This window comes from Pristis pectinata, chromosome 18 (assembly GCF_009764475.1).
Source record: "Pristis pectinata isolate sPriPec2 chromosome 18, sPriPec2.1.pri, whole genome shotgun sequence".
NCBI classification, from domain to species: domain Eukaryota; kingdom Metazoa; phylum Chordata; class Chondrichthyes; order Rhinopristiformes; family Pristidae; genus Pristis; species Pristis pectinata.
Window position 1 is genome coordinate 24,609,647 of NC_067422.1, and position 25,583 is coordinate 24,635,229.

Below are 25,583 nucleotides of genomic sequence, written 5' to 3' on the forward strand. Positions count from 1 at the left end.
TACTCCAACAGCACCTTCTGAACCTGCACCCCTTTTCCACCAAGAAGGGCAAAGCCATTGCAACACCAGCATTTGAACGTTCAGGTCGCACACAACTTAATTTGGAACTTTATCACAATCAGTGCTTGGTCTAAATCCTAGAACTCCCTCCCCAGCAGCATTGTGGGAGAGAGTTCACAGAAGGACTATAGTGGTTTAGGAACATGGCTCACCACCCCACCTTCCCAAGAGCAAGTGGGGATGAGCAATAAATTCTGGCCTTGCCAATGATGCCTCTATCCAAAACAAAAAAATTACTGTTACTACACGACTGCCCTAGTTCATTTGTTGTGACTGACTGTGACTGTGAAGAAGTGTTGAAGCTGTGCGTGTTCTGTTAGGGTAGCTAGAGAGATTGCTGCCATAATGGGGGAGCTGTCTATGTTGCATTTGTTGTTGCTGCAGAAAGTGTACGCTGCAAGGAAGAATTTGTCAGTTGCAGTTGGAACAGTCAGAACGCTCCACCTGACAAAATGAATGAGGTCATGGAATTTCCCTTCTATATTGCTCCCAATTCCCTGTTCCTGGTGTAAGCTGACTGCTCATCTCCAACCACGCATGCTTCTTTTCAGTGCTGGGGGCCCTCCTGACAATACTGGGGTCCAGGCACATGTTGTCTCCTCCTGGTTAGCAGGGATGGTCTGCTCCCTGTCCCTGGAGCAGAGGCCATACTATCCCCTCAGCTGAGGTTTCCTTGCACCATCTGTGAAGAACTCACTACCAGAAGCATGCGGTTTCATGCGCAGGTGCTCCTGAAGGTCTGGAGCTCTCAAGTCAAGTAGTAGACAAGTGGTTTGGCGGGTGTGCATTATTGCAGGATTAATGATCACTAACTGGTTTGTAGTAAAGGAACTGATAAAACGCATGCTGAAAAATGCACTTGTCCCAGGGTCACAGTGAAATATTTTATCCCAGAGGAGCCAGCATGAACAGGCATAGGTTCACCATGCAAACATAGGGTTAGTACTTCTGTTTAGGGAAGAATAAATTTCTGATTCCTGATTTAATAATTCATCAGGAACCCTTCTGAATGGAAATATTAAGATAAGATATCTTTATTAGTCACATGTACATCGAAACGCACAGTGAAATGCATCTTTTGCGTAGAGTGTTCTGGGGGCAGCCCGCAAGTGTTGCCACGCTTCCAGCACCAACATAGCATGCCCACAACTTCCTAACCCGTACGTGTTTGGAATGTGGGTGGAAACTGGAGCACCCAGAGGAAACCCATGTAGACACAGGGAGGACATGCAAACTCCTTACAAACAGTGGCCAGAATTGAACCCGGGTCGCCAGCGCTGTAAAGCGTTATGGTTTAATAAAAGATATTGAAGTACAATAAAAATCAAAGGTTTGATTTTGCCAGAATTTATCACCTGCACTCCATGTAAAGTAAGCACCTAATGGTAAAACTGACCCACAGCAGATTAAAAATGTGAAAAGCAAATGAGTGATTGGATTAGAAACATAAACTCCACTCCTCCTTCTGACTTAGTTACCAGCCTCCGCCCCCTACTTCCTGTTCTTGAGGCTATATATTTTTTCAGTTCCTGTTTGTTTTAACTGCATAGATATAAGACAACTTACAGACCGTGGATTTCAAATCGTAACAGCATTTTTCTTTTACTGAATATCTTCTTCATCAAGGATGTGGTTAAACTCCAGTTCATTGGTTATGTACAAGGGTGCGAAGCTACACTGCAGTCAAAAAAAGAATTAGAGGAAGTTATCCGAGAGGGAATAGGAAGTCTCCAGATGTCTTGGATACTACAGGTTAGTTTAGTAACTTGGTTCATTACATTGCATGTCACTGTGAAACACTTAATTGAATAATAATGAGAAATTCCTGAACATTTTTGCATAAATAAGTCTATTAAAATAATATAATGCAAACCTCTGAGATCATGTGTGACAGCACCATCTAAACACACTTCTGGAATACATCTTTCTGAAAATTTCAACCTTATTGAATATTAAACGACAAATCATCTTAAATGCCCTACCCCATGTTGAGATATTTCCCTTGTCTGGTAGGTCTGGAATGAGGGGGTCAAAGACTTTGGATATGAGATAAGACATTTAGGACGGATATGAGGAGAAATTTCTTCACTCTGAGTGGTGAACGTGTAGAGTTTTCTACCACAGTCACTGAATATATTTAAGGAGGAGGTAGATTGATTTCTGGACACGAATAGCTCAAAGGGGTATAGGGGAAGAGCGGGAATCTGGTATTGAGATGCAGGATGAGCAATGATCATGTTGAATGGTAGAGCAGGGCTAAATAGCCACCTCCTGCACCAATTTTCTGTGCTTCTATATTTAACAATGCAGTGACCACAAGGTTATTTCAAGGTAGTGTAAATTTAAGTCATGACTTTGTTTTTCAATTTATTACCTTGAAAAACAATTTTGGTGTTTCAGCACCCAACAATACTAAGTATTGTAACAATACTAAACATAACAAAATGAAATGTCGGGTTAGCATATTACTTTCACTACCAGTTCCTAAATTTTAATTCACTCCAGTATACAGGAGTGAGAATATTTTCTCTTTGCCTGAAGTGATTCTAAATGGTCCATTTAAATGAGGCTGACCTAATCTAAATCTGACCAGACTTTGGAGTTGGGGGAAGTTGGGGGGGAGCTGAAACAGCTGTGTTTATATGACTGCAGTTATGACGCAGTGATACTTCATGCAATGGATCCCCTGCACTAAAGTGGAAATAATTCAGCAGAAAATAACAAGCACAATTTGGCAGAGCATGAAGTTTGCAGATACCAAAAAACACCTCATGGCACAACAGAAGATGCAGTTGATATAATTAAATTTTTCTGTTGTAAGAGACCACAAAATTCATATTCTTAGAAAAAGCCAAGATTTCATAAGTTGTGCTTTGAAGGTGGATCTCAGCGACATCTTAATCCCTTATTCCTTTAATTGATTGGGACATTTATTCCCTGGTTATCATATTTATCTCTGTAGAAAGATATTTTTAATGCTTTTTGTTAAAAAAAAAGTGTGGGGTTTGAAGCTGAATTTTTGTTAACTTACATTATTGAGGTGTCTCTGTACCAGGCCTGAAGTGAAAGATAATTAAGTTTTCCTCTTGAGGCTTATACCTTTTGTGATTAACTAAGAGTATTTCTGTCATTCTTCAGAAGGGGTAATTTTTTTAAACTAATTTAAAGGCAAGGCTAAACCTTCCAATGAAATTGTACTGAAAAATGGAAAAGAACTCTAAGGTTTTAATTGTCAGAGTTGATAATACATAGTAAATCTTGTAGTTATGTCACCAGGTACATCATTATTATATTCAACATGCAGATGCACTTGAATAAAGTAAGAAAATTCTATTATCAGGTGAAAAGCTTCATGTGTACTAACCATTGTCACTTACGACCAGAGACAATTTGAATTGCCTAGATTTGTTTCCACTGAAATCACTAAGGTCAAGCTGGCTTAACTCATTGTTTTATACACTATATGAATAAAAGAAACCAACCACTTTAAATTGAAAAAGTGTTGAAATGCAGTTGGATGTTGCTTTAGGGAACAAAAGCAGTTCCATGAGAAACATGAATAATGCATGCTATCTGAGGGTTTAACTGCATAGAAATACTCTCTTAAAATAATGCTGGAGAAGTTCTTTAGGCGCTTTGATTGAAGTTCAAACTGGTGCTATTTTGACTCTGGGCTCTGCTATAACCCTTCAATCACAAGCAACATTCCTATATTCAGCTCACCTGCAAATCAGTCGGGATGATGAGCTCAACTCCACGGAAGTGTCAGTGTCCCCACTCGAATTGCAAACTTTGCTCTACACAGTGATTAAAAGAATGCCCATTCCTGTGTCAGTGGACGCTGCAAAACCATGAAGCCAGCTAGGCCAGATCCAGTGACAACTACCAAGGTGCTGCTCTCTGTAGTTGAGTCCTCATATGGAATTAGCCATATATTCTAAAGCAATAGTTAACAGCACTTTGTATTCCATGCTTCTGAGAGAGGAATTTCATAGGAATGAAATTTAACAGATGTTGAGCTCAGTGCAAATAGGAAATAGGAGATATGGAATGATTGATTTGTTATTGTTAATTTTATACTGTTTCACTATGGCAGAGTTACCCATTTGTTCTTTCCATTCGATAATACCCACTGCTGATCGGTAGTAGTTCTAGGCTCAGCATGTTTTAAGGGATGGTTAATTGGTGGGAAGGTCTTCACTAGAATAGGTGGAGGCTATTAGATAAAGTTCTTTAGTGGTTTGTAGTTGGAATTATTCTGGCTACAGCAGTGATCTATAAGCTTCTGGTAAATGGCTCTGACTGCTGCCACTGCATTTTGTGGTCATCAGATTTCTCCTTCTCCTTTTGGTGAATGACTTTTTAAATCTATTGCCTAAAGCATTTCTCTCCTTTGTGTGACTACGTTAGTGCAAGATTCATCACACCAACACTTACTGTTGCATCCAATGAGTGATGTGCTGAATGAAACCCTGCCTGTGTTACTTATTTCAATATTCTGATAGATTGCTATTGAGTGCCTGGGTTGAGCTAAGACAGATGGTATAGGGCATTTCCACAGGTAATGCTCTAGTTTTTGGTCATGTCTTATGCCATTACTGCAGAGGAGATTCTCTGTCAGCCTGTTATATAACAACCAAATCTAGACCAAAGTCTTTTCTTGCTGGTTCCTAGGGTTCATTGATAACATAAGTAGCCTTGGAAATGGTGACTGGGAACATGTACTGCAACATAGAAACGTAGAAAACCTACAGCACAATTCAGGCCCTTTGGCCCACAAAGCTGTACCAAACATGTCCCTACCTTAGAAATTACTAGGCTTACCCATAGCCCTCTATTTTTCTAAGCTCCATGTACCTATCCAAAAGTCTCTTAAAAGACCCTATCATATCCACCTCCACCACTGTTGCCAGCAGCCCATTCCACACACTCACCACTCTCTGAGTAAAAAACTTACCCTGACGTCTCCTCACAGATATTATGGATAGATACATCCACTTTCTGCCTGAAATTACTTGGAGGCATCGAAATACAAGGCTGTGATGACCTAATTTATCAGATGAATTGCTATGTCAGCTGTGGTAGTGGGCAATAGGTCCTGTTGAACCATATGGCATATTGCAGTTTTCCAACAGTATCCAATGAGAATCTTACCCTTCTCCACCATTGATCCTCACTGAGATTTAGCTAAATTTCTGGGAGATTGTAGATCCTAGAAACAGGTTCAATCAATCTTCCACCTATTAATCCCCTTTGTAGGGCCAAATCCTGTAGCTCGAAGATGCAAATACTGTAATGCTGCATTTCCCTGGACCTAGACGTCATGTAACACATTGGTAATAAGATGTCTGAATGACTTCATCCTGAAAGATAGCATGACCATCTGTACAAGTTTTTACTTTCTCCTGATGCTAAGAATTCTATCAGTGTAGGAATAGATTACCAGGCAGGATGGTGAATTCCTGTTGTATTGCAAATCAAAAAAAAAACTGCAGGTGCTGAAAATCTGAAATAAAAACAGAAAATGCTGGAAACACTCAGCAGGTCAGGCAGCATCTATGGAAAGGGAAATAGAATCAACATTTCAGGCCAAAAATCCTTCATCCTGATGTATTGTTTGCCCCAATATGGCAAGTTCGGACCAAACTACCTCATAGGTTTGAACCTGAGTTATCAATCAAAACAAAGCATGGTAGAATTTATTCCTGGCCGTAGAATTTCCACCAACAATGGCTTTGCTGCAAAAGTCTCTCTGAAGTGATTATACTCCATGGGTCCTCTGGAAACTTAATCATGAGATGTGAGTTGACATCATGTCATTTGTGAGTTGTGGATGCCTCAGTAAATGACCCAAAGTTTACAAGTTGCTTGGTGGACTCTCAGAAATCTGAAGGTACTACTGTTGCTGGCTATCAAACTGAACCTATAGGCAAGTACTGTGTGGCTTACACTCTTGGGCACCGCTGTTAAAGAGGCCCATAACATGGCTTCATTGATGACAAATATATATGCTGGTCTGTGTAAAGTTACCAATGTAGTTGTATCCAAACTAGGAACAATGTAATAAGGAAATGAAAATACAGGTCCTCCCCAGGTTATGACAGGGTTCTGTTCCTGTGAACTGTTCATAACCTGAACAATTCTCAACTTGGAAATGTGGCCTCGAACCAAGTTTGCACCCAGCAGAAGATGCCTGCAGCCCCGCAGCAGCTGGCAAATCTATTCTCCTGGTCTCCCAAATGCTCATCCATATGTACGGGCTGTACATAATGCAGGCATTTGTAAGCTGGAGAGCACCTGTAGTATTTCAGTGCAAACTTGGTGGAGCATCTCATCTTGACAATGCACATGACAGTAGCAATTATTTCTTTACCTTCCCAATGCACAAGCTCTATCTACCAGTTACATGTCTTCCAATTTTATATGAAGATGTTCTTCCTCACCCATGCGAAATGGTTCAACTTGTAACCATGTCAACAATTAACATTATGAAAAGGATATATGCATCTGCAAAATTCACTGCTCTTAGTCTCCTAAACTACTTCAACAGCACCTCCCAAACCCACAAGTTCTAACCAAGCAGAACAAGGTCAGCAGGTGAATGGAAACATTACACCTTGGAAATAAATCGCTATTCCTTCAGGGCTGCTGGGTCTAAATCCTGGAACTCTCTCCCAGCATTTTGGGAGTGCTTTCACCAGAGGGACTGCAGTAGTTCAAGAAGATGGCTCACCACATCTTTAAAAGGCATTTAGGGTTGGGCAATACAGTTTGTGCCAGTGATGCCCACATCCTGAAATAGTAATGGGTAAATAATTTTATTGGTATTTTTCCACTGGAAAGAGAAGTATACTTACTTCCATTTTACAGTTCTTGAATGTACCCTATTATGAGACCTGGGTAATGCACATGAATGGAATCTGGATTTGGGATCAGTAACATCAGTTGTTACTCATACCATTCCAGTGATAGCTACTAAATTGGAAAATAAAAGTGACAGGTGCCTCCAGGTGGCACTTATGCAAAGGCAGCTTCTGTGGTTATATTGAATGATTATTTGAGGTCATCAAACCTAAAGCATCTGGATTTATTGCAAAGGGATTGAATTTAAGAGCCTATTTACTTTGCTGAATTGGGATAAGAAAGTATATAAAACCAAAAATGTATGGTTTTTTAGAATATGCTATATCCTTGAAAAAGGAAGTAATTTGAAACTTCCTCTTGGAAAAAGAGTCATTTCCCCTTTTCAATTGGCAGGAGCAGTCCATTGGCTCTTCGCTGCACAAATGGAGAAGTTGGTTAGCATGGAAAATGAACATCATAAATTAGGGGACATGATTCATCTCGTTGTCTTACTTCAAACAATCTGTGTTTGTACAAATTTGGATCAGTCTTTGACATTGCAGGAGTGAGCAGATAAAAATTAAAAAAATACTGCTGATGCTGGAAATATGAAATAGAAAGATAAAATGCTGGGAAAGCATAGCAGAAAAGGCAGCATTTGTGGCAAGGGAAACAGAGTTCAGGCCCTAGACTCTTTGTCAGACAGGGCCAAATGAAGGGTCTTTGATCTGAAACATTAACTCTGTTTCTCTTTCCACAGCTGCTGAGTGTTTCCAGCATTTCTGCTTTTGCTCAAATTTTCCAGCATCTGAACTTCCTTGATTTTCATTTGCTTTTGAATTCACTGTCACTTCTCTTGCAAGAATGCCACTCTTAAAGAAGTTCTCCTTTGCTCTCTGGTGTTATCTCCATCCATCCCTTTCATCTTGTTCACCTTCAGTGGTCTCAGTATCTCTTCTAGTCTTCAATAAAATGTTGACCAACAGTTGTTTTTACAGCCACATCTCTTTCCTTAGCAAATGTCTCTGACTCCAACTTGTCTCAGGTGGATTCCAACTGAAATTCCACCCGTCACAATTCAGGTGCACCCAGGATCATGGGGATGTTCAAACTATCCAGTGTTTCTCAAGGCAATGTTCTCGTCACACCCTGAGATTCATGCTTAATGTCATGCGTAAGCACATGCATGCTCTTGAACTCTCTCTCCAGTAATGCAACACCACCAATGCTCTATCTCAAAGCTGTTAGGAATTGCAGTTCCACTTTATTCACTGGCAAATTTGGTGCTGCCTCTCATGACGATTTTCCTTCTTTTCAGATGTCAAGATTCCAAACTTCAGCTCTTGAAATCCTATATCCTTCATGACCCTTCTCCCTCTTCACTTTCCTCTGACCCCCATCTCTCCCATTCATTCCCACTTCCTGCAGTATTTTTCACCATCCTTTCTGATCTCTTCCCAACTCTGATCATGAGTGATCAGCCCTCAGTCGAAGCCTTATTTTCACCGCATACTTTTTCATTAATGAATTCTGAGTCTGGCATGACATTGAACCCTTCCTCCACCTCTGTGTCCATTTGTTTGGCCAGGAATCGTCATGCTATACTTTCTCCCATCTCCAAAATTCCCAATCCACTTGGACCCCTCTCTCTGGCTATTACCCACTCCAGATCTATTCATTGCAAACCACCACCAGGACATTGACTGCCTTGATATTCCCACTCCCCTCACTCACTCTAACCTACCCCCTTCTGAACTTGCAACACTCTGCTTTTATCATCAAACCTGCCAACAAGGGTGGCACTGTTGTGGTCTGGCAAACTGAACTCAATATTGCAGAGATAAAACATAAGCTCTCAGATATATCCTCATATCTTCTTTTGAACCATGACTCTTCCACCGAACCTCAAGATATTGTCTCCCAGGAATCACTGACTTCACTTCCTCAAGAGATTCTCTGTCACAGCACCCAGACTTGTAGTCTTCCAGTCCGTTTTCACCAACTGCCCAAGATCCAACAGCAGGACTATTCAGGCAGATGCATTGTTTCAACCTGCTCTTGCCCCAACAAACTAATTTCTTTGTACATTGACTCCATTATTTCTTCCATTCCAATCCTTCCCACTTACATTCCCAAAACTCTGATAACCTCTGCCTCTTTGAGTTTCCAATGCCCCGTTCCCATCAGGATGTATGATCCCTTTATGCCTTCATCCCCCACCAGGATGCTGTGAGGGGCCTCCACTTCTTCCTTGAATAGACTCAGTCTGTTCCCCGTCACAGCACACCCATTCACCTGGCTGAACTTATTCTCACATTGAACAACTTGTCCTCGACTCTATTCACTTTTGCTGGACCAAAGGTGTCACACTTACACCTGTCTTTTTGTAAGATACATGGAACAGTCTTTGTTTCAATCTTGCACAGACCCTCTTCCCTGAACCTTTTTCCTGATACACCAGTAGCCTCTGCTTGCTGCACTCAGGCAGAACTCAAATTTTATTTCCTTTCCTGCCAATTTCTACCCTGCTCTGGCCTTCACAGGGCCCATCCCTGATACTTCCCTACCCTTTCTGGATCTCTCCATCTCCATTTCAAGAGATGAGCTGGCATCAAACATCCATTACAAATCTACTGACTCCCACACGATCTTGACTATGCTTCCTCCTGTAGGTCTCCATTCTATTTTCCCACTTCTACTGTCTCCATTGTGTTTGTTACAGCTGCCTCTGAGATGTGTTCTTCCTTCCGGAACCATAGCTTCCCCTCAGCAAGAGCAGAGCGAGCCTTGACTATGTGTTATCTGTTTAAACTCCTCTGTTTTCACCCTGTCTCCTGGACCGTGCAGAGATAGAGTTCTCCTGGTCCTCACCTTCTATCCCAACAGCACCCACATTCAACAGATCATCCTTCACAATTTCTGCCAGCTTTGGCAAGATGCCACCACCAGGCCCTTCCAACTACGCCCCTCCTTATGGCATGTTCCCTTGAAACTGCTACTCCCATCCTTTTACCTCTTCTCTTTCCACCATCTGGGGACCAAAATAATCCTTCCAAGTGGAGCAGTGCTTCTTTGGAACCTCTTCCAATCCAGCACACTGCAGTCAGTGTTCACAATGGCAGTCCACTCCATATCAGATTAATCAAATGCAGATTGGGTGACTGCGTTGCAGAAGCACCAGCGTACACCTGTAGGGATGACTCAATGTTTTCTGTTGCCTGCTGCTTTAATTCTTCATCCCACTTCAACCTATCTGCTTGTGGCCTCCTGCACTGTTTTACTGAGGCCCAATAGAAGCTTGTGGAATAGCAGCTCATTTTCCTCCTGAGTAAGTTTTAGACTTCCATATCCAACTACTGCACTTTGCCTTTTTGTATCAGAACTGACGTAAGATGTACATATTTAGTTCAGTTTTGCCCTCTGCATTAGCACAATGTTACCTGCTGGGCATGTCCTACAGCCCTGCATATCTCAGCTTTCTTTGCTTGCATTCCCTTCCCCTCTCTCCCCTCTCACCCCCTCACCCTTACCCCAAAAACCTCTACAACTTATCCCCATAGCAACCCTGTCAGAGATTCACTCTGTCCGATCCATCCCTCCCACCTCCTCTCCAAGTTAAAACTGATTTGTTTTCTTCCTGATTCTGATGAAAGGTTTTTGACCTGAAATGTTATCATCTTCTCTTTCCACAGATGCTGCCTGACCTTCTGAGTGTTTCCAGCATTTTCCACTTTTTACTGTAGTCAGGAGAGATAGACATAATACCTTGCATGTAAAACCAAAACTTTGATCGATATCTAACCAAGAAACTATTCCCCAGACACTCTACAAAAACATCATCAAACAAAAATGGCTGGCTAGATAAAGAAAGAAGTAGTGTAGCGGTTAACGTAACGCTATTACAGTGCCAGCGATCGGGTTCAATTCCCGCCACTGTCTGTAAGGAGCTTGTACGTTCTCCCCGTGTCTGCGTGGGTTTCCTCCGGGTGCTCCGGTTTCCTCCCAAATTCTAAAGACGTACGGGTTAGGAAGTTGTGGGCATGCTATGTTGGTGCCGGAAGCGTGGCGACACTTGCAGGCTGCCCCCAGAAGACACAATGTAAAAGATGCATTTCACTGTGTGTTTCAATGTACATGTGACTAATAAAGATATCTTATTATTTGTAGTGGTGACCAAACACATGATCAAAGAGATGGGTTTAAAATAGGTCTTCAAAGATAGGAAGGACATTGTTGAAGTTGTTCATTTTTCTGGATCAGGGCATCATTGGCTCAGCCAGGATTTGTTGCCCATACCTTCATGTCCTTAAGAGAATGATTGTGAGTCACCTACTTGAAGCATAGCAGTTTGTTTGGTTAAAGTAATTTGAATACTAGAGGGGAGTTCCAGGATTTAGACCCAGCAATGATGAAGGAACATCAATATATTTCCAAGTGAGGGTGGTGTGAAACTTGGAGGGGAATCTTCAGGTGGTGGTGTTCCTAACCATTTAAAGCCTTTGTACTTCTTGGTGGTGGAGGGTCACAGGTTTGGGAGGTGCTGTTAGAGTAACTGCGGTGAGTAACTGCAGTGATATTTGCAGATTGTACACACTGCAGCCACTATGCATCAGTATTGGAGTTAATGAATGTCTGGGGGGGATTGACAGGGTGCCAATTAAGTGGGCTGCTTTGTCCTGGATAGTGTTGATCTCCTTGGGTGTTGTATCCTCATTCATCTGCGGAAGTTGAAAATAATCTAATACACTTCTGATTTGTGCCTTGTAGATGGTTGGAGGCCTTGTGATATCAGGAGGCAAGTCACTCACGCCAGGGTATACAGCCTCTCACCTGCTGTCCTGGCCAAAGATTTATGTCATTGGCCATTGGAGTTGCAGCAAGATGCTGATGTGGGGAATGGATGCTAATTCCACTGAATACCATCATGGACTTTGGAGATGAAGGCAATTTTGAGTTGGGGCAGAAGTTTTCATGACTGACAGCACTGAGAGTGGGTTTTGTGAGGACTTGAGCAACTACAACAGTTTTCCAAGAAAAGTCATTAGTATCAAAGGACAGGAAAAATCACTATGTTTATCATATTGAGGTTGTAAGGAGAGGTTGGAGGGAGGGTGTGAGAGTCGGCCATTGTATGGGAATCAGATTAGGGGGAGGAAATTAGTCTTGTGCATGAGATGACAAAAGGAGTGGTATGAAGGGCGATAGGAAGGAGTAGCACTTGAAATTCAATCTGGTGCCGTTTTTGCTCTGATCCCAATGCCTCTCTGGCATCAGTCACAAGACTATTTCTTATGCTTTGCTCATCAGTAAACCAGTTGGGATGATGTGTCATGCCACTGTAACTTCCACTGCATTACAATCTAACTGTCTGTTCTCATATCTGTCCTTTGCCAGCAACAGTAAGAAGCAAGCAAGAGACAGGGGTTTAAGGAGCAAAAAATCAAACTGCTGGAGGAACTCAGCGGATTAAGCAGCATCTGTGGAGGGAGAGGGACAGCTGATGTTTCAGGTTGAGGCCCTTCATCTGGATTGTAGATAGAGGGGAGGTAGCCAGTGTAAAGAGGTGAGCAGAAGGGGTGAAGCAAAAGCTGGCAAGCGATAGGTGGATCCCGCTGAGGAGGGGTGATGGGCAGATGGAGAAGGCATAAGTGGGAATACTGAGAGAGGCCAGGAGGCAACAAAGGGCTGCAGATGATGGAATCTGATAGGAAAGGAAGGTGGAGCCTGGAACCAAATAAGGGAGGTGGGGGTGAGCACATGGGAACAGTAGGGGGAGGTTTAAGGAAATGGTTGAAAGTTTTCCACATTTTGAACATTTTCACCCTGCCCCAAGGTCTTGTCCTCTGTTCCTACACTTCTGCATTCACCTGATTTTCAAGGTCGAATCTCAGTCAGGGCAGAGTAAGCTAGAAACTGAATGGGGTTAAAAAAATGCACCACTGCACCATCTCTCTGGAGTGTTGCTCCTCGGGGCAACCAAAGTGGGAAATTTACTCTCATGCCTGCTTCTACTGATGTTTAAAAACAAATTCTTCAAGTTTTCTAATTTTTGCATTGACTTGATTTCATTTTCCTCATGCTTGGAAAACTCAGGCAATAAAAGCCATGCCATTGCACCATATCAGGTAACAGTTAATGCTCCTGTTCATACCTTTATCACCTGTCCTGCTTTTTCATATTTCAGTAAAATGTTGAGGCATTTATTTTTTAATCTATATTTACTTTGTCCAACAGAACATTGTCAAAGGATACAGCAGGATACACATGGGTTAGAAATTTGGGCAGAGAAATGGCAGAGGGAGTTTAATCCAGGCAAGTGTGAGGTGCTCCATTTTGGGAGGTCAAATGTAAGGTGAAAATATACAGTAAATAGCAGGACCCTTAGGAGCATTGATGTATAGAAGGATGTTGGGGTGCAGGTCCATGGCTCCCTGAAAGTGGCAACAAAATTGGATATGCTGGTAAAGAAGGTGTATGATATGCTTGCCTTCAATGGTCGGGGCATTGATTATAAAAGTCGAGAACTCATGTTGCAGCTGTAGAAAACTTAGTATTGTGTATTATGGAGTATTTTGTGTAGTTCTGGTTGCCACACTACAGAAAGGATGTGGAAGCTTTGGAGACGGTGCAGGAGATGTTCACCAAGATGCTGCCAGGATTGGACACTATTAGCTATAAGGAGAGGTTGGACAAACCTGCATTGTTTTCTCTGGAGCATCAGAGGCTGAGAGGTGACCTGATAGAGACATAGATAGGGTAGATAGCCAGAGTCTGTTTCCCAGGGTGGAAATGTCAAATTCTAGAGGGCAAAGGTTTAAGGTGTGAGGGGAAAGTTTAGAACATGGAACAGTACAGCACAGGAACAGACCCTTCGGCCCACAATGTTGTGCCAAACCAATTACATTAGTCATAAAATGCTCAGCTCAACTAATCTCTACACAATGTCCATATCCTACCATTTCCCTCACATTCATGTGCCTATCTAAGAGCTTCTTGAATGCCCCCATCATATTTGCCTGCACCACCACCCCAGGCAGTGCATTCCAGGCACCCACCACTCTCTGTGTAAAATACTTGCCCAGCACATCTCTTTTGAACTTACCCCCATCACCTTAAATGCATGCCCTCTGGTATTAGATATTTCAACCCTGGGGAAAAGATACTGGCGGTCTATCTATGCCTCTCATAATCTTATAAACCTCTATCAGATCTGCCCTCAGCCTCCGCTGCTCCAGAGAGAACAACCCAAGGTTGTCCAACCTATCCTCATAGCACATGCCCTCTAATCCAGGCAGCATCTTGATAAACCTCTTCTGCACCCTCTCCAAAGCCTTGACATCCTTGCTATAATGGGGTGACCAGAACTGAATGCAATACTTCAGGTGTGGCCTAACCAGAGTTTTTAAAAGCTGCAGCATAATTTCCTGACTCTTGAACTCAGTGCCTCGACTAATGAAGGCAAGCATGCCATATGCCTTCTTTATCACCCTATCAACTTGTGTAGCCACTTTCAGGGAGTTATGAACTTGGACCAAAAGATCCCTCTGCTTCATCAACACTGTTAAGGGTCTTGCCATTAACAGTGTACTGTCTTTTTACGCTTGATCTCCCAAGGTGGAACACTTCACATTTGGCCGGGTTGAACTCCATCTGCCATTTCTCCGCCCATATCTGCAACTGATTTATATCCCACTGTATCCTTTGCCAGTCTTCTACGCTATCCACAACACCACCAATCTTCGTATCATCTGCAAATTTATTAACCCACCCATGTACATATTCATCCAGGTAATTTATATACGTCACAAACAGCAGAGATCCCAGTACGGATCCCTGAGGAACACCACTAGTCACAGACCTCCAGCTAGAACAAGTCCCATCGACCACTACCCTCTGTCTTCTACGGGCAAGCCAGTTCTGAATCCAAACGGCCAATATACCTTGGATCCCATGCATCTTAATCTTCTGGATGAGCCTCCCATGAGGGACCTTGTCAAACACCTTACTAAAATCCATGTAGACAACATCCACAGCTCTACCTTCATCAATCACCCTCGTCACCTCGTCAAAAAACTCAAACAAGTTAGTAAGACACGACTTGCCCTGCACAAAGCCATGCTGACTGTCCCTAATTAGGCTACAATTTTCCAAATGCTCATAAATCCTATCCCTAAGAATCCTCTCCAGTAACTTCCCTACCACTGCCGTGATACTCACCAGTCTATAGTTACCAGAATTATCCCTGTTTCCCTTCATGAAAAGTTTATAGGAGATGTGTGAGGTAAGAGTTTTTTTACACAGAGTCTGGAATGCGCTGCTGGGGGAGGTGGTGGAAGCAGATATCACAGCAAGGCAATTAGGCAGATACATGAACAGGCAGGGAATGGACGGATACAGACTACGCGCTGACAGATGGGATGAATTAAATTGGCAGCATGGTCAGTGCAGACATTATCACAAAGTCTTCCAGAAGGGCTTGTTCTTGTGCTGTATTGTTCTACATTCTATGTTAATGCCTATTCACCCCACCCCCGAAAACCTTGCTTCATTACCATTATAGCATCTCTCAAACTTTGGTGGGTCAAACTGTCATTGCATTTGCACTGATCCTGGACAAAATATCACAAAATTGGCCAAAGCAGAGTGTAAGGATATTTTATTCCAAAGAAGATGCATCAAGGTGGAAACTATAGGCTCGTTTGAACACAGATTCTGATGCTTTGTTGGGCTTCAGTCTGAAAGGTGATGCAGCACGCTGTGCATGTTGATGAAATCTCCTCACCTGCCTGGTCTGTATGTCAAGGCACACATGTATTGATGTAGGCAATGGAATCAGAACTCACCACAATCAGTGGCATTTTCCACTGCTGTCTGTGTACCTCAGTGGCTCTCTGCTCTCAGTTGCTGTCACACTGGTTTGAGCATCCATTGAGGTGGGAGATCCCTTTTCCCCAGGATCCAATCCTGAGAACACTGCCAGCTATCAGACACGCACAGCAGTTTGAAAGCCTCAAAATGAAGAAGTCACCTGTACTTTCTGAAACATACCAGGAGAGCAATGGGAACCTGAGCTCCTTGAACTCTACTCTCAGCTCGGTGACTGGGCTGACTGCAGTTGGAAGTTATGGGAAAATTCTTCTTGTAATCCATGAAGCAGTCCAGGTTATTAATGGGAGCCCCCACATGCACATGAATGGAGTCAATAGCTACTGGTACTTGTGAGAAGCAAGGAATGCCACAAATCCCAATGCCCAACATGCCATCTGGTCTTCACTGAGGTCAAAGATGATGGATTAATTCCTTCATGGATATAGTCTCTTGCTGGCCTCTCTGTGTACTTTACCACAAAGCCTTGTGATGGATTGGTCGATGGATTATCCTTCCAGGTCAAGCCCTACGCCTGTTACTCCAGTCTGGAGTGCTCTCCTCCATCACGAGTTTGTTGAGTTACCATTGTCTTCTTTCACATTTGGTGTTGGTCCGATGTGGTCTGCATTCTCACTGTGTCTTCAAGGGTGGAGGATGTTTGGCATAACTGTGGTGGTAGTGTGCCTGTCTTTTATTGGCTGCCACCAGGATGTTGTTGTAGTGTACCTTTACCCATCCCATCTACATTCAAGTATTGGTATCTCATCTTCCTGGTCTACTATTGGAATCAATATCATGTCTCTCTCTCGATTGTTTGGGTTCACCATCTTCAGAAAGAATTTCCCAGCTGACTCCAGTGTAGCCTTTTCATACATCATTTTCATGCAAAGCACATGGAAAGTTGGCTTATGATTGATAGCTTGTTTTTAGAAGCCATTATGAGTTGCTCCCAAGTCCAGCTGAAATATCATTGGTTACCTTTGCACCAATATCTTGGCACCCAAATGGATGGTCCTTCCACCAAATAGATCTCAATTGGCACTGGGGATATTGTGTTCAAATGGTACTCTGAATTTGACTCTGTCTCTCCCAGTACAGTTCATCATCTCCATTCCATGGATTTTCACTGTCCGCTTCATTGCGCATTTTGTAGAAATGATTTTCCCATTGACATCACACACATTTTTCCACATATACAGTGCACTTCTTTTTCAGCCTTGTATGTGTTGTTCACAATTATTGCAGCATTTAACATGTTTTGGCAGTGTTTTCCCTGTTTTGCCTTTCATCTCACACTTCATCACGTGTACTTCCTGCTATTGGTCAACCACCATCAGTAGCCTGGTTTTGAATAGTTCCACAGCTTTGCATGTCTGCATGCACTCTTCTAGAGTTAATTCAGTGTTATGTGTTAGTTGTTTCTTCACTTGGACTTCCGGATTCCACAAAAAAATCTTGCTCCTGATAGGCAAATCTTGAAAATTTCCAAATCTGCAGTTATTTGTAGCTTTGTTAAGAAAATCTGATAGGATTCTCTCTGTTCAACTATTTCATTTTTGGATGGGCTGCAATGGTTGCCGCAAATATTGCTGCTGTAATGCTGCAAATAATGCAACCAATACATTCTTCAGGATCTCATTTCAGGGTTTTATGGTATGGTTCAATTATCTGTCTTTGTGGCCAATGAGATACAATCTTTACTTTCATCTCTTCCGGTTTATCTTGTTTACACCAGTGCAATTTATACGTGAGTATGTTATTGTATAAAGTTTTCTCTCCACTGTCTCTGTTCTTTAGAAGGGTTATTTGCTTGGAAATCCAGTGGCTTCGGTTTGATGAAGAGTCACGGACACAAGAAGTTGACTGTTTCTCTTTCCACTGACGCTGCCTGACCTGCTGAGTTTTTCCAGTGTTTTCCATTTCTGTTTCAAAACTTGTTTTTCTTTTTCATTATTGATCCAATTTTCATTGGAAGAAAGCTAAATGCACGTTAACCCAAGATAAGTGTTTTCCTAACAGAAGCGGGAGCAACTCATACACTGGTGTGAGTCGTACACCCGATTTTCTGTTTTTTGTTGCTGGAAGTGTAGTAAGAACACTACATTTGTAACAATCATACAAGAACACTGCTGGAATTTTCACTAGCAACTGGTGAAATTCTAATCTTTCAAGATATAATTAGGTTTGCAGAGTGGTTGCTCAATTATTTGTCATTTTGTTCAAATTTCTACATGTCCTTTGAAGTTACATGTCTTGGCATTATTCTGGTGATTTTTTAATATATCTTCTTCAAGGGCAATACATCCTTATTCATCCTCGTGTAATGCCTAAATGCCCCAGAGCTCTGCACAATCAAAGCTAAACATCCTTTGTTTTGTATTCCAGCTTCCTCAAGATAGAGGCTGATGTTCTATAGTCTTTTTATTCACGTTTTGAACCTGTACACTATGTTTAAGTGATATATGTATTGCAATATTAGATCTTTAAAATCTGTTACTCTTCTAGATCTCACGCCATTAATAATATATTCAGAACCAAAGACAGTGATCTTAATTTGCCCACTCACCAAATCTGTCCCAGCACCTCTGTAACTTTACTCCAACTCCTCACTTAGTGCCATCAGAAAGTTGACATACAACTATCCCTTCATCTAAGTAATTGATGTGCATGGTGAGAAGCTAAGGCCATTGCCCAGATCCCCAGAGAAGACCACATGTTCCATCCACCAATATTTGTGCTCAGCACTGGCTGTGTGTTCCAGACAATGCCCTCCATTCATCTGATTCCATATCCTGTCTGCTTCATCAGCAGCAGCCACTTTTTTACTCTTTATAACTTTGCTTTTAAAACACAGTCCCAGAACTACTTTCATTTGTTATCATCCTTTCCTTTTGAAAGACTTTTTAGAAAAAAAATCTTGGACTTAGCCTTTAACCTCAACTTTTACTCCTGCCACCTGGAACCACTGCCTACCTGTATTCAACCTGCGCCCATTGCAGGGAGCTGATCCCACTGACACTCCGAACTCAGCAGTCAGGTGCTGAGGGCTCAACAGTGACCTGGCCTCAAGTAATGAAGTCCTGAGGTATCAGTTCCAGAATGCTGCTGTGACAGAAGGCCAGGTTGGAGGTGGACCTTCACCTCCTGTCAAAATCATGAAGTATTTTAAAAGTCTCTGACATTCAAAGATATTTAAAAACTATGAACGTTAATGAAAATGACAAAAACAAATAATATGGATGACATTCATTTAAATACATGCAAATTGCAAATACATTGCAAAAAAGATCAAATATAAAAAGGAATAAAATTGCAAAAAGTAAACATGGGATTGAGGAACCAAAGAGAAATAAGAAAATGGTATAAACTCTGATCAAATATTCTTACCTATCCTCGTGGCTGATGGCATTGAAAGCACCCCAATAATAGAGGAAAATGAGGGGAGAAGAGGGAGGGAGCAATCATTATCACTAATAAAAATGCAAAAAGCAAACTAATGTGACTATAAACTGACAAATTCTCTGGACCTTTTATCTTACCTTCTTAAAAGAAGTGACTGCAGAGTTAGTGGATACTTTGGTTGTGATCTTCCAAAATTCCTTCAGAAAACCATAGGCCTGTCAGTTTGCTTTTCAAGTAAAGAGCAGGTTGGATTGAGGAGAACCAGTAGAAGTAGTATATGTGGATTTCCAAAAGGCATTTGATGAAGTGTCACGTACAAGGTTGGGGCTTATGGTGCTGGTGGAAACATATTACCACAGGGAGAGGATTGGCCAACTGAAAGAAAAAAAGAGAAATGTTATTAACCAATTTGGCAAACAGTAACTAATGGATTGCCACTGTGATCAGTACTGGGGCCCCAACTGTTTGCAATTTAGATGAAGGAATTGAGTCTCCTGCAGTCAAATTTACCGAGGATACAAAGATAGGTGGGAAAGCAGGCTGTGAGGAGGACACAACTGATGACAAATTGAACTGCACCCATTTCCCGTGCCTAAAGCATGGCTATACTTAGAGCTAAAGCCCAATCAGGTTCACCACAAAATTTTGCAAAGTTGGTCTAAATCCAGTTTGAAATGGCATTAGCATGGTTTACACACATCAGCAGGCAGTGAAACAGAACCTGAGCAATTCCCGGTGGGATCCCACCCACCTTTGTGCATCTCATGATGCTTTACTGTGCAGCAATTTGAGAAGGCTGCCAGTCCTTAAAGGCACACCGCCCCACAGCAGCGACAGCCTCTTTGGCTGGATGGAGAAGAGAGAGGCTGTAGGGTAGAGGAAAATAGCTCCTGAAGGGAGTTGAAATTTACGGTCAATGAGATAAACAGCCAGAGGAAGATTCTGTCCAGCAGGTACTAATGAGACCCAGCAGGCACAGCAGCCCTGCAGGAGGTGGCTACAGTAGTTTTCACCTGCTGTGAAAATTCCCACACAATGGAGTAATGGTAAAATAGATCGTGGTCTCACAAAACATGTCAAAGTGATTGGCAAACCACTGTTTACACCTGTGGAGTGGGGGAGAAAACGTATTCTATGTGGAAGTCTGATTTCTTTAAGTGAGGTAGCATTCATCAGGAACTATGGAGATGTCGCAAATTATTCAAGTAATTGGAGCCGGGATGCTGGGATTTACTCTTCCATGTTTTTTATTCAGTGCAGATGGATCTGCACAGCTGAGGGGATGTTATGTGTCATCTGGTCTCTCCTGGCTGATATTGGTGTACCTTGTTGGTGTTAAGCTTTGGCATGTGGAGGGGATCGCATGGTTTGCATTGAGAAATTTCATTTTACAGGTTGCTTATAAAACTTGTCTTTAGGAGCCCTTTATGTGCTGTGCAGCCATTGCCCGTCTCTGCTGCTCAACTGAGAGTGGAGACTGGCTGTGATGTCCTCTGATACCCTCCTCCTTCCTCCTGCTCCTCCTGCTCCAGCTCAGGCTCCAGGACTCTTCCTCTGGCACCAGCTGCTGTTTACAATTGGCAAAGTTGTGCACTTTGCAACAGTCAATGATGAAGTCCCAACATCTGCTTGGTGGGTACTGCAAGGCACCTCTCCAAAACAATGCAGACAACAAAACCACATCTTGAGGAGACCAATGATATCTTCCAATACTATCCTGGTATCTGGCTCTTGGCTCTTGTGTAGGTGGTCTCAACCTTGTGGTTGTACAGTGTACTCCTGTGAGGAATGGCGAAGTAGACAGTGTCTCCTGTAACAGACTGCTCCCGGCAGTGCCACTACTGAGGCACCCATGGAATTAGTACCTCAGCAGCTAAGTGGTAGAGAAAACACCCATGTAGTTTTACATATTCTGTGCATATTGGAGGATATTTGAAGAGACTATGGTCAGTTGTGAAATTTCCCAGTCAAGTATCCCAATGGCAACATGGTGTCCCTTTAAATATCAAGACAAGCGACAAACTAGTGCTATGTGCTCTTATTTCTATTGAGAATGATGACTGTAGTAAGGAATGGTCTGCTTCAGTTTACCTTGGTATAGGTGGAGATGTGCATGGTGCAAATAACCATTGGTTGTGCGCTCAATGCAGGGGAAATATCAGGCATGTAAATGTGAAAAGCTCACAGAAGTGCCCAATCTGATCGATTCTGCACCTGATACAACTTCACTTGGAAATGGTCTCCATTATAAACTACTCAAGGTAAAATCAGAATTGTCACACATATTACCTAAAGAATAGGATAGGAATTTGAAGTCCAATTTCTAGGTTAGAGTCTGCAAAGGAATACAGATGGGTTGATCGTATGAGCAAAAATTTGGTAGGAAGAATAGAAAAGCTACTTAAATAGAGAAACCACAGAATATTGCTGTACAGAAGTATTTGTGCATCTTTGTACAGAACTCAGAAATTTAGTATGCAGGTTTAATTAAAATAACAATTTCTATTTTTCATCAGCCAAGAATCCACATTGAATTGAATGGGGCCTCTGATCCGATGCCAGGCCAGACTTGATGTAGGACAGAGAGGCAACTCTCCAGCAAGGCAGCTCCACTACTGGATTCGATCTTCCTTCAGAAATGTTGACCAAAGCCAATAAAATCTGGCTTATTTACTATCTATCTCTGGCTCAGGATTCTTTTACCTTTTTGTTTATAGCAGCCAAAGGTATTAGAAACAAGACAAGGGAAATCCAATGTATTGCAAAGATAGAAACAGAAAGTTCAAGGCAGAACTCTTAGGTTTTAACAGATAATGATACTGGAGCTGTCACTGTTTCTGTCAGATGATGTGAAGCTACACAATAATGTTACTGAACTGACGCCAAAATAAAGGAAGATAAACATTTCAACAGTCATGTTCTGGTGGGTGTATATTTGGTTTTACAAAGAGACCTTGCCATATATTTAGGGATTTGTGGAAGTTTTGCTGTTTGCAATTATTTTAATGAACACTGGCCACAGGTTTATGAAGATCAAATGAAAGAAATAGCTTACAGTCTCTTAGGAAATAAGCAGATATTCTCCATAGATTACACTAATATATCATGAGTCTGATAATGATTATTAAAATCTGACAGTAAGTAAACTTATTGACATACAACATAATACGTGGCCGGCTCCTCCATATACTAACTTAATTCTTTCCCTTCCTTGGTAAAGTGAGAATCCATTTTAACTTGGATTAAAAGGTTCAGTCTGAGCATTAGCATTGGTACATGTATCAAAATAAATATGATTGAGCCAGATTTCTAGAAAATGATTCTTCCTTCAGTGCCCTGTGCTGATCCACAAGGTCACCATGACCCAACTATTTCCTTCTGCTCACTCTGTCTTCGAAGTGTGAGAACAGGAATGGTCACTGTTCATGTTCAATGGTAAACATTGGGTTCTCTGCACAACTTAATTTTGCAGCAGTGAGCTCCTGGAAGAAGCATTTGTTGGCCCGTTCAATATGCCTTTCCAGGCACAGCAGGTTTCGTTGATCAGCAGCTACAGTTTCAAGATGATTGAAGAATGTATGTTTGGTTGATTTATTGAGCTTTTCCTCTGCATGTGAAAGTCGTGCAGTAGGAATTAAGTGTGAAAAGCCACAAGTCAGAGTCAGCTGTTTCTGACAACAGTTGAGATCAGTTGATGCAGGAAGTTTTACAAAGTCAGCACAATTCAAAATACTTCTTTCGTGCCAAGAGATATCAAATTATCTTATAGTTTGAACTGATTGACTTAAAATTAACAAGAATATAGAGTGTAGGATGAGTGGTAATTAACATGTTGGATGAATTATATTTAATTCATAAATGTAATTCAGCCAACATTTTATTCACCACTCAATGTTTGTTCCAAGGGTCCAAAAGAAGGTGGCTTCCATGGGGAAATTAAACGTTTATTGTTGTCATCATTTCAGTCCCATATTCCCAATATTTGCTAAGGAACTATCACAGAAATGATCTCTGATTTGAAGCGGCAGCCTCCACCCACCCACCTATCAGCCCCTTTGAAAAATCAAACAATTTTATTGTTATTAATTTATCTTACAATCTTCATGTCAGGGCTGACAGGATAGATGATGTGAAGATTGAGCTGGCAAATCTAGAGTGGGCAGTTAAAGGGCTCAAGATAAGGGGTCCACCAGTTATGACTGGGATTAGGAAAAATATCTTAATGCAGAGAATGGTAAATCTTTGGAATTCTGTACATCAGAGAACTCTGGACGATCAGTCTTCCAATACATTCATTACTTAGGTCAATATATCTTTGAACATTAAGGAGGACAGAAGACATGGGGATCAGGTAGGAAAATGGGTGAGGCACATGATCTTATTGAATGGTAGAGCAGGGCCAAGTTACCATATCTACTATTCCTGTTTAATATTTCTTATGTTCTTGACCAGTTGCTTTAACTGGCTCTTTCCCTCTGCAGGGTCTTAGCATGCTTCTCACAAATGCGAAGATCAAATTTCAAGCAGTTGAATTCCCTAATTTGTAATTAAATGTGTTGTTTAAATAATAAATATCTATTATTTGATAGGTTGGTGAAACCTGATAAGCCATTTCCTTAGTTGACATGTTTTAAAGCAACAAACAATCTGCTGGAGGAACTCAGCATGCCAAGCAGTATTTGTGGGGTGGAGGGGGGGGGGGTGGGGTTGGTGGAAGGAATTGCCAATGTTTTGGGTTGAAACCCTGCATCGGGACTTATGCAGAGTTGATGTCCTGATGCAGGCTTTTGACCCGAAATATGACAATTCCTTTCCCCCCTCAGATGCTGCTTGTTCCACTGAGTTCCTCCAGCAGATTGTTTGTTGCTCCAGGTTCCAGCATCTGCAGACTCTTGTGTCGCCTTCGGTTTCAAAGGCCTCCATTTAAATAATAAAAGTTGATTGAGGCACCTCATTGAGATTGCTTGTTTGATGCTAAACTTCTCCATTGAAAAATCCCATCCCATCCTCAGAAAATGAGTGATTAGTGAACAACTGTTGCAAAGGCTACAAGTTAATGGAAAAATATAATTTAAGAGATTAGGACCCCCAAGCCTGGGACTTTGGTTTGCAATATTATTTCATTGATAGTGAATGTATTCGTATAAAATTTCTCTGTCCACCGTTTCTACTAAAATAGTGGTCAGAGGAGCATGCTGGGAATGTGCTGTTTCCATGGCCTAATATTCTATTAATATTGAAAGGTAGGAGTGAGCCTTCAGCTAGCTGGTAATGTGCCTGTCTCTGAGTGAGCATACAATAGGTTAGAGCCCATGGTGCATGTGGAAGCAAGAATATGCTCTCTATATACTCAGCTGATGATGAACAATATATCCATGGCCAAAAAGGGTGATCACTACTTGAGAAAGGCAATGATATGAGTGCACCACATTAACCTAAATAAAAAATTCTGCCAAATAAACATTATTAACTTCCCTACAAAGTACAAAAATCTTCCTAAAGCAGGTTATGGGAATTTTCTTTGTTTACTATTTGTAACATGATTAGAAGTTTATATACATGCATCCTGTTAATACTGTGTGTTACTTCCTACTGTGTTTTCCAAATGAAATCCACATCACTCAAAGTTCAGCAACTTCTTACATTCTCTGCATTACGTTGATAGGTTTCAGGAGAAGTTACTAATGCAGCAGTATCAGACAGCAACTGCCTCAGTCCCATCTTTAATTCTGCACGTAGGGTCACTGAAGAAGATTGGACTAGACAATACAAAGCATTATCATGATCTAGAATGCACTTCCTGAAAGTGTTGTGCATGTAGATACAATTGTGGCTTTAAAAAGGGAATTGGAAAAATATTTGAAGGTAAGATAATAGTAAGGTATTGGAGAAAGAACGGGCAAATGAGACTAGCTACTTTGCTCTTTCAGATATGGGTGGTCTTGCTGGGTCAAATCATGTCCTTTGGTATTGCCACTATTCTACCATTCTATTTAATGCTTCATTGGCAAAAGATTGGATTTGTGAACACCTGCTGTAGTTTCAAGTTACTTATAATTTTCATGCTGTCCCCTTTTTGTTAGACTTGATGAATCACTTCTAACAGAAGAAAAGGGAATTAGGGTCTTAAACATTTCAGTGTCCTCATCCTGCTTATCAGAATTGTCTGTTTGAGTTGGCTGCATCTATTGATCAAAGATGGAGCAATTCATCTTTTTTGTGTATTTCTTTTATTTGGCCTGTCCAAGTATAAAATGATGAAATCAGCACATCCTTGTAACTTTCGTCTTGACAGTGAGTGCTCAACACTATGACGTCATTTGCTAGCTCTTGTAGTTGCTTGGACTCTCTTACTTTAGTAATTTACTTGAGATTATGTAATTAAGGAAATGCCATCCTTTCCTCCACAA

At 41.6% G+C, this 25,583-nt stretch overlaps 1 protein-coding gene across 1 annotated transcript in view; it reads left to right on the top strand.

Moving 5' to 3' along the window:
- Positions 1–25,583, top strand: part of pik3r5 (phosphoinositide-3-kinase, regulatory subunit 5) — a 97,057-nt gene that overhangs the window by 5,633 nt on the left and 65,841 nt on the right. The window contains exon 2 of the mRNA XM_052033187.1: positions 1,687–1,812. The gene's annotated coding sequence lies outside the window, so the exon portion shown is untranslated. The remainder of the gene's footprint in view (positions 1–1,686; positions 1,813–25,583) is intronic.